The following is a 12,303-nucleotide window of genomic DNA, read 5'->3' as shown; positions in this document are numbered from 1 at the left end:
TATAATACCCAAGTCTCGTCATGACAAAAGATGTGAAGATAAGAGGACAAAAAGTTTAAATGTTAAGAGTGTGGGCCGTGAGGAAGTTCTCAAAGCACATTTGTATATATTGAATAATATTGATGAGCTCAACCTTACTTATGTGCTCACAAAAGCATTCCTGAAGAAAAAAACTCAGATGAACGAAAAAATGATTGTTGGATGAGCATAACAAGAGTTTCGTATATTAATTTAAAGAATGATTCATTAATGATGATAGTGCTTGTGATACAATTAAATGGCTAGCATATGGGTCTAAATTAACGTATATCTTGGAGTGCATATGATATCAATAAAATTTCCTTCTATACAAAATTCAAGGATGACAATAGCATCATACAAAGTAGGAGAGTTATGGTTGTGTGGGTTACATAATTTGGATTTCAAAAATTCATGATTTGAATGGAAATTAATGGTCGCCAAGTCCACACACATTTCTATTTCTAAGATAAAAATCATGTAATGGCATCTACATTATACTTTGGGGTTATTTAAGAGATTTGGGAGGCTGAGTTTAAAGTGTCTATATTTAAATGTAAATGAGTTTATATTAACAGTGGTGTACAAATTAATGAATTAGGATATACACTAGTTGACCTTCTTAAGAAAGCTTATACGGATGAATCTTACATCATAATAGTCCAAGCAAATACAATTGTTTTATGTCACTAATCCTTTTAACAATAAGTTGTCAGTGATTTTTCAAGAAAAGAACATGCATAGTAGTGATGTAAATCAAGAGTTAACTCATAATATTTATGAAACTCCTTCTTTCTCATGATGTTTACTTACTTTCATTGAAGAAAATGAAGAGGATGGTGTACAGATCACTCACAATGATCATAAAAAAGGAATATGAGATAACTAATAATTAATATTTGATCTATACTAGACCACTAGAGATGACTGAGATCTAGAGATAGCAGTTGCAAATAATGGAAGACAGTTGTTTAGTTTTTAGATGGGGTATTTGTAAGTGTTTTGATGTTTAAGTCAATAGGAGTTGGGGGAGAGGAAGAGGTAGAAGGAATAATGTGTACCTGATTTTGGGTGTAGAGACCTATTTATAAGAAGTCATCAATGGCTGATGACGTGGAGACGGTTATTCCATTGCAGGGAGTCTGACGCAAAATATGGGGAACCGCGTGATCGTTATCCAACGGTCGTGATTGGCAGGACGCAAATCCAACATCAGGATCAAATCTGATAGAGGTAGTGCTTCGAGTTTGACTACTGGTGGATTGGGCTAAGGCTCAATAACCACGATGATTAGGCCTCACTATGGTCCAGAACAATATTTATTTATTTTTGTTAATAACACTTTTTTTTGTGTGTAAAGTGATAGATACATGGACAATTCTCCAACATTCCTCATCCAGCAAAAAGAAAGGTTAAAGGTGCCATAATGATGAAATGAATTATATTTGTTTGTGCATCATGTGTCTTATAGATCCAGTTTGATGAACTTACAGGGAAATCTATTGGTGAAACGTATATATTGTTGATGATATTATTAGTGTTTTATATGTTTTTATGTTATTAGCTGTATTGATGGAAAATGAGAAGAATTTTTTTTAAAAAAAGTCAACCTTTCAGACCGGTTACATCAGAACACCTATGTGAAAGTGTGACTTTTCACTAGGGGTGGGAATAGGCCAGGCCGTCCGCCAGGGGCCTATGGTCTGACCTACTTATGGTCTGGCCTGGCCTGACCTGTTTAATAAAAAGGTCAGGCTCAGGCTTGTTTTTAAAGCCTATTTAATTAAATAGGTCAGGCTCAGGCTTATAAAAAAGCTTATTACACCTGACAGGCCGGCCTATATATTATATATATATATATATTATTATTATTTACTTCATTCTCCCTTTTTTTCTTTCTAATTTCCATTGCCCTATTGCACATCAGGTATCTAAGCAACATATTATTCATAAAAAGCAATATTATTTATTTGTTACCTTTATATTTTATAAAAATCAATACTAGTTATTTGTTATCTTCATATATATTAGTAGTATATAAAACTTGAAAACCCTAATTATTTATTATTAGTATTGAATATGAGTTTGTTTGAGAGGATTTGTTTAGAGGTAATAATTTGAGTTTGTTTGAGAGTATTTGTTTGACAGATAATAATAGGTGCGTTTCAATGAAAAAATTATCTTTTATACCAAAATTCATTTTTTAGGGTTTAAAAGGTGTTTGTTTCTGATTTTTTAAAAATCATTTTGTTTAAAAAAATCATTTTTATTTAATATATATATAAATCGGTACGGGTAGGTATGGATAATTGTTTATTTGTTACCTTTATATATATATATATATATATATGAGTGAAGATGATTTTGGTTGAGAGTTAATAAGATGAGTTTGTTTGAGAGCATAGTGAGTGCGTTTGTTTCAAGAAAAAATCTATTCTTTTAAATCAAAAATCATTTTTTAGGGTTTAAAGGGTGCTTGTTTCGTATTTTTAAAAAATCAATAAGCTGAGTTTGTTTGAGAGCATAGTGAGTTCGTTTCTTTCAAGAAAAAATCTATTCTTTTAAATCAAAAATCATTTTGTTTTTTTTGTTTTATGGGAAGGTTGTTGCATTACAAACTTGTTAGTTATAATTTTATTAGATTTGATTATAATTTTATTAGTTTTCCTTGCATATAAAGGTCTAATTTAACCTATTTAAAACAAAAATATAAAATATAACATTTAAATATTTTAATGCGAATAAGGCTTTTAAATAGGCTTACAGGCCAGGCCATGATAGGCCGTAGGCCAGACTCAGGCCGAAAAAAAAGCCTATTATAGGCCGTAGGCCAGACTTAGGCCTAAAAAATTCATCGTAGGCCAGGCTCAGGCCTTTCAAAGCCTGACCTATTCCCAACCCTACTTTTCACATATGTGATAATTGGACAAGTTCAAAGACTATGATCCATAATACATTGCCATGGATAGACAATTGATGTAAAAATAATTTTTCAAATCGATGTTGGACCTGATGTGAAATATTGTAACATACTACATCCTTTATGGATATATTAGCTTTGACCGCAATGCGAAGTGTCTTTTTACTCTATGTAAAATTTCTTTTATACAAATAGTATGTGAGAGAATTTTAATAGGATATTTGTAGATACAGGTCAAAACATATTTACATATAATGAGATGAATCAAGAACTATGTACCTTTTAGATTCATGAGAACTAGGAGATAGCTTGTGAAAAATCAAGCATGTGTGGTTATCCTCATTTCTCTACAGGGTTTCCAATGTTATTAACATGTTAACTGTCTAATGAGACAACAATTAATTAATTAAATAGTTGATATAAACCTCTTATTGAATGTAAAAGAATGGTTCAACTCATAACAGTTCATTCAAAAAAATACCCAAATAATATATATTAATTATCAATTAATGATATTGAACCTATCATATATTAATAATAATTTATAATATTTGATTATTGTTATTTTATAATTGATTAATTAATTCAGCCGTGCATGTATATAAAATAGGAATAAATTCTCTCCATTTTTTCTTCATTTGTGTCGAATCTCACCCTTAATCGTATATATGTTGATACATTTTAAATTTAACCAATTAAGTTAAACAATTTCTTAATTAGTATTCGATCTTAGATCATTTGTCTTCGGTGATGATAAATTTATCGTAATAAACAATTTAAATTTTTTAAATGTTTAGTGTGATTCGAAATTCTATATATTTGAACTAAAATTACTAGACAATATTTTTGTAATAAGTAAAATGGGAATGGATTATCTCTATTTTTTCCCTATTTTTTCTCATGTATGTCAAATCTCACCCTAAAACGTATATATTGATATTATTGTGTTTCTGGAATAATGGTCACTCCAAAACCCTTCGTCAACATGGTTTCGTCTGCAACCATATGCTTCATAGGCATTACTCATGGCCACTCACACCAAACTATTTTTTGTACATTTTCAACTATCTTTTGGTTCAAACTACAAATTCACTCAAAATAAACTATTTTAGAAAGAAACTTATGTATTATATTTATAAATTAGTATGTTCTAGTACAATTAAATCAATTGACCAATATATAGTTAAATAATGTGACTTCAATGAATCAGTGACTTTAATGACGATGATTTTATGATTTAGATTTTCAAATGATTTTTTGGAAACACTTTTAAATAAAGTTTTGTCATGAATTTTAATTAAATATTTTTATTATAAAAATAACTTATATTATTTTTGAAGACTAAATTACATAGATAAATGTATCACGACTATTGATTTAATCAACCTTTATATAAAAATAGAATATATAAATAGTGACATTGATGAGTTAGTAGAAAACTAATGCAAATATTGTTTAAAATTTTAATAATAACGACGTACTCTTGTACTCTTTTATTTTTAGACTATCAATTTTATTTTTTTCTATATAAACCAATCTCTTACCTAATTCTTTTGAGTTTAAACCTATAAGAATATATATTTGAGTTGAAAATCGGTATATCTGTCTTGAAGAATTTATTTTTCTTTGACTTTTTGAACAATATTTATAAAATAAATTTGATTTTTTAATAGACATAAATTTAATGTTGATCTTTCTATTTTTTCAACTTACGACTAACTTATTCAATCTATTTTTTACAAATTTCATCCCTATACATATTATTTTTTGTAAATTTAATCCCTTCTATTTTCAATTACACATCTCTCATTTATTTAGGATTTTTGACACTTTTAGTTTAGTCCTTTTTTGAATACCAAAGTGTAATTAAAAAATGCAGGACTACAACCTTAAACAATACTATGTATAACTACCAAATTAGTAGACATAAAATAAAGGAATCAAAATCCTAAATTTTGACAATAGGGATATATATTTTAAACTATATATAAGCTTTTTCATTCAAACCTAAATCAAACTTAACCGATCCCACCGTCGCTCTTTTTTCTTTGTCTATATTTTATATTGTTTAAATGTAACTAGTGCACTTAATCATTTCCATCAATGTTCCCCATTTAATAATTTTAGTTTGGGTGCATAATTAAACTATATAGTATATATAGTAGTGAGGATGAGCATTATTCAAGAACATGAACACATTGCTAAATAAACAAATGAATAAAAGCCTATCACAATATACTTATGTGTGTGTTCGGCTGTACTTGTGTATGATTAGTGTACTGAAATAGAGTACTTTATGCATAATTTATTTTCTTATATAACTTTATGCATAGTAACCTAACTACTTGACACATGTCTTTCTGACAATCATTATCAAGAAGACATTTTTTGCTTTAAAGTAGTGACCAATTGTGCTATTTTCTTTTAAAAAAAAAACAAAATACCAATTGTGCTATCGGTGTCCTTTCCTCTATTCCAAGACTTACCTAGTTACCTCCCTTTCTTGCATTATCATATTATATTTCTCTCTAGCGTGTACATACGCAAAATACGACTGGGATCTATTAAAATTTGAGTATTTTTAATGTTAATCAATTAAGTTTTTTTCATTAATAAGGTCCTTGAAATATCAAAACATGTATGTATTGTCTTTTTTAAAATTTCTATTTAACTTTTTCTTTTAAAAAGTCCATATAAATGTTTGATGATGTGGAAATGTCTTTAATATTGTTGATATGACAACTTAAAATTAGCAAAGTGGTTTCATATAAAACATTTTTATTTTTTCTTCTTATTTTGGTCTTTTAAATTTATCATTTCGATTCTTTATATTTTTCTCTAATATTAATCTTTCAAATTTTCTTTCTCATATTACGTGATTTAAATCTCAGAGTAAAATAATTTTTCATACCTCTTACTCTTCTTCAAAAAAAATAAAAAACAATTTTAGATTTTGCTTCTTTAATAAACCTCAATCATCTTCATTTATATATTTTTGCTCTTCATCATTATCTTCATTAAATTAAAATAAAAAAATATGATAACGGTTCCAGCTTGTTCATTATAACATATATATATTGTTCATACAAAACTATGATAAAATTTATTGGACAATAGTTTCAAAAGACAAGTTTTTGTCTGAACTATTATTTTTTTAAAGATAAATGTGTTGAACTTCTGGAAAATATTGTTTCAGGGACAATATATATGTGTTGAAAAATACTAAGGGTTGATAGAGAATCAATTTTTTTAGTTAACAAAATGTTGAATTTCAATCTATTATATATATATATTAAAATAATCTATTATATATATTAAAATAGACTTCTATATCTTCATCAAACATTATGTCACCTCATTCAAATTCATTCAAGTATTGTCACATAAAAAAAATAAAATCTGATGTGACACATCTAAGAAATATTCTTCTTATTTTTTATTATCATACTTGCAATTTGTTTTTAGCATAAATTTTATTACATTATTTTCATAAAATATTTTATAGAACTATTCATATGTCATAAGTTACAAATTACAATACAATAGATATTAGTTATTCGACATTCATTGTTCCTCCATGATTGTTGAAATAACGGTATATCAATTATCAAGTTATTCGATATTCATTGTTCATCCATCATTATTGATAATGATTCTTCATCCATCATTATTGATAACGGTTCTTCTTTTTCTATGGTTTTAACTCTCAATTAATATATTGAGTCATTTTAAAGGTTTGTCAACAGATATATAAATACATGACTATAATTAGTTTACATGACTTTTTACATTTTTTAGTTTACATCTTAATTTCTCAACAAATAAATACATGACTATATTTTATATCTCAAAATAGGAAGACTCTAAGTTATTTTATGTCTCGAAATAGGAAGACAATGGCATATATATCATTTACATGCTTTCAATTTTTTTTTTTCTTTTAGATAAACAAAAATGTGAGAATTCTTATATTTTTTAGTTTACAGCGCTTTTTTTAAGCCATTTACAGCGCTTTTTCAAAAAAATAAGCGCTGTGGAAACGAGCGTTGTAAATGATACAACAGCGCTTTTAAAAAAGCGCTATAAAACATGTAAATACAACGCGCACTTGTTATGCACATTTTACAGCGCTTCTTCACAAAAAGCGCTGTAATATGCACCCCATCATATGAGTTATGGGTGTGCATATTACAGCGCTTTCTCAAAAAAGCGCTGTAATATGCCCACCCATAATTTCATATATGGGTGTACATATTACAGTTTTTAGGGTTTAGGGCATGTACTTACTATATGAGTTTATTAGGTTGGCTGGAACGAGAGTGGTCAGCCAGTTGACCCCAACAGCTCCATGTTTGTAAGCTACATTGGGGCTGTTGTTCGTCAAAATGTCCCAATAACAATAGACAACTGGAGAGATAAGGCGTTGAAGGATGCCAAAGATATCATCTGGAATGACATTCAAGTAAATATTTTGATCTACTCTTTTGTCATTTATAATTTTTTTTCTGTAAAATACATTACTTATAATTGTTTTCATTGCAGACCACTTTTGTTCTTGATGAGGAACGAAAGTCATATGTTTTGAGAGTTGCTGGGAAAATCCATCGTGGATTTAGATCCCATCTCTCAAATTTCTATCTAAAAGATAGAGAAGGAAACACAAATGCTGAACCTCCAAAGATATATCAACATTATATATCAAAGGATGAATGGAGTGCATTTGTTTCCAAACGTTCTGACCCGGCGTTTGTCGTAAGTTATTAATTTATTAGCATTTGTGTTTTATTATTCATATTCGTAGCGTATTTTAAATTTTTACACAATTGCTATTTTTTTTTTATATAGAATATTAGTAAGGCAAATCGCGAACGGGCAAGCAACCCAAAACACCCATACAAGAAATCACGTATGGGATATGCACGCCTTGAACAACAAATTGTAAGTAATTAAACATCACTTTTATATAATGAAGTAATTTGTATTATAAACTATAGTGTGTAACTAATTTGTATTATTTTGTTTATGATTTTAACGAATAGAGAAAAGACACCCAAGCCGATCAACCCTTGGGTCGTCATATCTTATGGAAGGAAGCGCGTGTTAACAAAGAAGGAGTGGTTGATAATGAAAATGTCAAGAAAGTTGTAGAACTTTGTGTAAGTATATTATCACTTTAATATTTTTTAATATTGTATTTTAAAAATGCTATTGAACTTATCTTTTTAATGTTACATGTATTTTAGGAAACTATTGAACAAAGTTCTGAAACTCAAGAGGGCAACAAGGATACGTGCAGGGACATTCTTGGGAAAGTGTTTAATGTCCCTGAGTATTCCGGTCGAGTGAGGGGGAAAGGATTTGGCGTAACTCCCAAAAGCTTTTTTCCTCAAGAGAAGCGCCAAAAACCTTCCAACGAGGAAGTATTAGAGAAGCTCAGAATCTTATCGGAGCAAGTGGCACTCTTGGTGAATACGAATAAAGACAAGCAACTTCCGGTTCAGCTCCAACCTGAAATACAAATGGAGAGTGAAACCGGGAGTTGCAACGTCGGTTTGAAGAGTATTCCCGAGGTAATTAATTACTTACTACTTACTTGCTTATGTAATTACTTATGTATTAAACAAACTTATATATTAACTGTACTTATGTTTTAACTATTGATGTAGGGTGTCACTACATGTGTCCTATACTTGTCCTCGCCGACTCAACGGAAGGTGGGAAAAGGAATATTGTACAATACTTCGGGAGAAGTATTGCACAATATTCCGATCCCCGCGGGCCATGTCAAAGTATCGCCTACGGTTGCTTTCGAACCAACTGCACCGTTGCCCATACCGGACAACGATGGAGATATGAAGTTCTTAAGCGACGCTATTGGCAGTTACGTGGCATGGCCCACACACCTTGTTGCCCTCGAAAAAAAGATTCCCAAGGACAAATCAGTTACATCTCCCGAAAAGGTTTGTCACATTTATTGCCTAAGGTTTTTTATTTTTTCAGATTCAATAAACTAACATTTTACCTCATTTTTGTAGGTCCAAATAAATAAACCACCCCTACAGCCAAAAAAAGGCAGCAGACCTCAAAAATTGGAGGTTAATAGGGCTGCCAAACTACAAAGGCTGGAGGGTAATAAAGCTGCAAAACTTGCAGCAACAAAAAATCTGGATCGGGGAAAATCGGTCGCTGCTGCTGCTGCTCCTAATAAAAGTCAGCCACGCCTTGGTAAATACGGGGCGTGTCTTGACATCCAAATAAAAAGGAACATGGGCAGCAGCAACGATTCGCCCATTGTACAAATGAATCAAGACATCTTTGGAGATGAGTATATTGAGTACCTCGAAAAGGAGCAAATGTACGATCTTCTCGAACATAAGGAGCTGAGTGTTACTGTAATCAGCTTGTACATAAGGTAAAAAATACTTTTAATTGCATTTATTTGTAATTAATTAAATGTATTGGTAATTAATCTAGTTTAAAATTTTCATTGAAGGTTTTTGTACGAGAAGGTCGTGTGCACGAGGAAACTGTCAAATAAATACTCATTCTTGTCTCCGCATAAGATGTCGATGTTCAAACTCGATCCAGACAATGTAAAACACTACATTGTAGATATGTTTTTAAGAAATAAAGAAAGTGATAAATTGTTCTTGGCACCATATAATTCAGGGTACGTAATTTTATCTTTTTTAATTGATGAGAATTTAATTTATTAGTTGTCTATAAACAAAATTGCTTAACCAATTTTTTGTTGTTGTAGGGCACATTGGGTGCTATTTGCAATCAATGCGGTCTCTGAAGTGATATACTATTTGGATCCCGTGCACGGCGATTACACCAATCACCCCGGAATAAAGAATATGCTCGACACGTAAGTAATATTCATTTATTTCTTACATATATATATTTATATATATATATATATAAATATATATATGTAAGAAATAAATGAATATTACTTACGTGTCGAGCATATTCTTTATTCCGGGGTGATTGGTGTAATCGCCGTGCACGGGATCCAAATAGTATATCACTTCAGAGACCGCATTGATTGCAAATAGCACCCAATGTGCCCTACAACAACAAAAAATTGGTTAAGCAATTTTGTTTATAGACAACTAATAAATTAAATTCTCATCAATTAAAAAAGATAAAATTACGTACCCTGAATTATATGGTGCCAAGAACAATTTATCACTTTCTTTATTTCTTAAAAACATATCTACAATGTAGTGTTTTACATTGTCTGGATCGAGTTTGAACATCGACATCTTATGCGGAGACAAGAATGAGTATTTATTTGACAGTTTCCTCGTGCACACGACCTTCTCGTACAAAAACCTTCAATGAAAATTTTAAACTAGATTAATTACCAATACATTTAATTAATTACAAATAAATGCAATTAAAAGTATTTTTTACCTTATGTACAAGCTGATTACAGTAACACTCAGCTCCTTATGTTCGAGAAGATCGTACATTTGCTCCTTTTCGAGGTATTCAATATACTCATCTCCAAAGATGTCTTGATTCATTTGTACAATGGGCGAATCGTTGCTGCTGCCCATGTTCCTTTTTATTTGGATGTCAAGACACGCCCCGTATTTACCAAGGCGTGGCTGACTTTTATTAGGAGCAGCAGCAGCAGCGACCGATTTTCCCCGATCCAGATTTTTTGTTGCTGCAAGTTTTGCAGCTTTATTACCCTCCAGCCTTTGTAGTTTGGCAGCCCTATTAACCTCCAATTTTTGAGGTCTGCTGCCTTTTTTTGGCTGTAGGGGTGGTTTATTTATTTGGACCTACAAAAATGAGGTAAAATGTTAGTTTATTGAATCTGAAAAAATAAAAAACCTTAGGCAATAAATGTGACAAACCTTTTCGGGAGATGTAACTGATTTGTCCTTGGGAATCTTTTTTTCGAGGGCAACAAGGTGTGTGGGCCATGCCACGTAACTGCCAATAGCGTCGCTTAAGAACTTCATATCTCCATCGTTGTCCGGTATGGGCAACGGTGCAGTTGGTTCGAAAGCAACCGTAGGCGATACTTTGACATGGCCCGCGGGGATCGGAATATTGTGCAATACTTCTCCCGAAGTATTGTGCAATATTCCTTTTCCCACCTTCCGTTGAGTCGGCGAGGACAAGTATAGGACACATGTAGTGACACCCTACATCAATAGTTAAAACATAAGTACAGTTAATATATAAGTTTGTTTAATACATAAGTAATTACATAAGCAAGTAAGTAGTAAGTAATTAATTACCTCGGGAATACTCTTCAAACCGACGTTGCAACTCCCGGTTTCACTCTCCATTTGTATTTCAGGTTGGAGCTGAACCGGAAGTTGCTTGTCTTTATTCGTATTCACCAAGAGTGCCACTTGCTCCGATAAGATTCTGAGCTTCTCTAATACTTCCTCGTTGGAAGGTTTTTGGCGCTTCTCTTGAGGAAAAAAGCTTTTGGGAGTTACGCCAAATCCTTTCCCCCTCACTCGACCGGAATACTCAGGGACATTAAACACTTTCCCAAGAATGTCCCTGCACGTATCCTTGTTGCCCTCTTGAGTTTCAGAACTTTGTTCAATAGTTTCCTAAAATACATGTAACATTAAAAAGATAAGTTCAATAGCATTTTTAAAATACAATATTAAAAAATATTAAAGTGATAATATACTTACACAAAGTTCTACAACTTTCTTGACATTTTCATTATCAACCACTCCTTCTTTGTTAACACGCGCTTCCTTCCATAAGATATGACGACCCAAGGGTTGATCGGCTTGGGTGTCTTTTCTCTATTCGTTAAAATCATAAACAAAATAATACAAATTAGTTACACACTATAGTTTATAATACAAATTACAAGTGATGTTTAATTACTTACAATTTTTTGTTCAAGGCGTGCATATCCCATACGTGATTTCTTGTATGGGTGTTTTGGGTTGCTTGCCCGTTCGCGATTTGCCTTACTAATATTCTATATAAAAAAAAAATAGCAATTGTGTAAAAATTTAAAATACGCTACGAATATGAATAATAAAACACAAATGCTAATAAATTAATCACTTACGACAAACGCCGGGTCAGAACGTTTGGAAACAAATGCACTCCATTCATCCTTTGATATATAATGTTGATATATCTTTGGAGGTTCAGCATTTGTGTTTCCTTCTCTATCTTTTAGATAGAAATTTGAGAGATGGGATCTAAATCCACGATGGATTTTCCCAGCAACTCTCAAAACATATGACTTTCGTTCCTCATCAAGAACAAAAGTGGTCTGCAATGAAAACAATTATAAGTAATGTATTTTACAGAAAAAAAATTATAAATGACAAAAGAGTAGATCAAAATATTTACTTGAA

The sequence above is a fragment of the Cicer arietinum genome, chromosome 3 (assembly GCF_000331145.2).
Source record: "Cicer arietinum cultivar CDC Frontier isolate Library 1 chromosome 3, Cicar.CDCFrontier_v2.0, whole genome shotgun sequence".
NCBI classification, from domain to species: domain Eukaryota; kingdom Viridiplantae; phylum Streptophyta; class Magnoliopsida; order Fabales; family Fabaceae; genus Cicer; species Cicer arietinum.
This window is presented reverse-complemented; position numbering follows the sequence as displayed.